Genomic DNA, 2,807 nt, shown 5'->3' on the forward strand with positions numbered 1-2,807 from the left:
GAAAAACCAGTGGGAGGAGGTGGAACGAAGAAAAACCGGACAAAGATAAACCGTACCAGGCTACCAGCTATTCCATTAGGAGTAGAGATATGGGCCTCTATTGGGCCATCCCATGTGTCAACGTTTCATTGGCGATTCTTGTCAAATGGACGGTTGACATCTATCCCAACGCTGAGCCGACACGTTGTTCGTCGGCGAATGAGAATTTTACACATGGAAAATCGCCATTAGTCCGGGCTGTTAACGGGTTATCGGATCCAAACCGGAACCCGATAGCTTAGCAGCGACCCGTTACGGTGGATGCCACATGTCGGTCACCCTTGACGAAAGAACTTCTATGATCCGCGATTTATCATCATGGAAATGGAAACTGCTGTGATGATAATTTTGGTAATGTCATGGAACACTTCAACGACAGCACAGGTATGACTATCTTGATTCTGTCATAAAATCGTCATGGATGTACATGCATGACAGAAAATGTGACCTACTATGACAAAAATGTATCATCAGGAAGTGTGTTATTTTTGTAGTGGTTGTTTGGAGTCCCGGATGAGATCACACACGTCATGAGGAGTTTTGGATTGGTCAAGAGGTAAAAATTTATAGACGGGAAGTACTATTTTGGGTTCCAAAAAAAGTTTCAGTTTTTTGGTATTGTACTAGGAAGCTTCCAGAAGGTTTCGGAAACTTTCGGAGGAGTCCGAAAGTCCACCAAGGGGTCTACCACGTCCCATAGGCCAGCATGGGCTGAAGGGGGCACCCTGATCTACATGGCCCAGGTGCACCAACCCCTAAGAGTCCCATTGGCTAACACATGTGAAGGGGACTAGGAATCCAACTCCTACTAGGAGTAGGACTCCTTCCCCTTGGTGCAACTCCTATCAGGAGTAGGGCTGGACTCCACCTATATAAATAGAGGGGAGGGGCACATCATAGTCCACAGATAAACACGTGAGCCTTGGGCGCCCCCCTCTCTCTCTCGTTACACCACCGCCTCATCCCGAAGACGCTTAGCGAAGTGCGGTCGGCGCTCCACCACCACCATGCTGTCGTGCTGGTTGTGATCCCATCTACTTCTCCGCCTTCTCTTGCTGGATCAAGGAGGAGGAGACGTCATCGAGCCGTACATGTGCTAAACTCGGAGGTGCCATCCGTTCGGCACTAGATTGGTTGGATCGTGATCGGATCGCGAAGAGTATGAGTACATCAACCGCGTTATATACGCTTCCACTTTAGGTCTACGAGGGTATGTAGAAACACTCTACCATCTCGTTGCTATGCTTCTCCTAGATAGATCTTTGGTGTTCGTAGAATTTTTTTATTTTCATGCTTCGTTCACGATCAAGCTCGGTACCCCCTACCTCGAGGTCTACCAGATTTCACACCGACACTAGTGCTTTCATTGAGAGTTCCACTTTGAGATCGGAAAAGGATCGTTGGTTCTTCTGCAGGTTAACTACGACACCGGGCGCATGGATGGGTACGTCCCCGGCCAACTTTTCGTGTTCGGCAGCATGATTTTCTACGCCAACTCGACGGGCCATCTGGCCACCGTCGAGAACTGTGCCCCGGATTAGGTTGTAACCTTTGGAGGGCTAGAGTACACCGTAGAACGAATCCATCAGATGCTTGACAGAATCCAGAGCTTGTCAATCTCAGATGGCAGAACCTCGGTTTACGATAGAATCGGACTTAAAGCCGATGACCTGGAAATTTACGTCCCACCCACCACCCATCTAGTCGCCACGATCGATGATTTAATTGACGTGTTAGACTATGATGAGCCATAGACATGGATGAAGACGTCGACGGTCTTGAAAAGTCCACTTCGCCACAAACTAACACCAGCAAGTGGACCGCAACATCTACTTACGATGTGTATATGATCAATACTTCCAACTCCCATCCAAGACATCGGCGTAGATGCATAAGGGGCATTACATGGGACACAACCAGGAATAATGCCACCACACACAATGGTGCGGTAACAGCCGACGACACCGGCAATCCCGAGGAGGACCTTCAAGCCTCCCTAGAGCGACATGTTAGCCCCGTATGAATCCCCGAGGAGGACCCAAATGACCTCTTTGAAGGGGCCGGTGGGAACTACATGCCCAAATCCGAGGAGGACGAGAGCCTTGGAACCGAGGACTATATAGTCCCTGAATACCCCATCACGGAAGATCACTTCATATGGTGCTTTGTCGCCACCTCTCACAGCATGAAGTGGAAGCAACAGCGGTCTGCGGTGACCTCCATCCTGTTGTCCTGCTGGTCTTGGTCTTGTTGCACCGATATGAAAACCTTTGCCAGATGCCTCGGGACTCCTCGCCTGCGCTTGCCTCTTTAGCACCAAAGAGGAAACGAGGAAAATGCACGCGCTAGCGCCCGCCTGGCTCCAGTCGTCATGGCTTACATCACGCGATCCTCGCGAGGTGTCCCTTGCTTTGATCTCTCCGCCCCTCGCGAGCCAGCCTGGTGAGGCAGCCCCTGAGGAGGTCTTGCATCGTCTGCCTCGCAAGGCTTGGCCCCTCGCGAGGGTCTTGAGATTTTGCTAGTGAAGATGGGTCGTACAGGGCCGCTGGGGGAGCCACCCCACAAGCCGCACGCAGGCAAGTCTGGGGACCCCCATTCCTAGAACGCCGACAGTAGCCCCCGGGCCCAAGGCGCGCTCGGGTTTGGCTTCCAGGCGAAGCCAAAGGGAAAGTGCGGAGCGCCGCGGGTGCCAACAACCTGCGGCCACGGTTGGCGTGTGGCGACTGATTGGACGTGGGCGCCTCCGCTTCCCCATGCTACGTCGTTAA

This window comes from Triticum urartu, chromosome 5A, assembly GCF_056163025.1.
Source record: "Triticum urartu cultivar PI428250 chromosome 5A, HENAU_Tu73, whole genome shotgun sequence".
Lineage (NCBI taxonomy): Eukaryota > Viridiplantae > Streptophyta > Magnoliopsida > Poales > Poaceae > Triticum > Triticum urartu.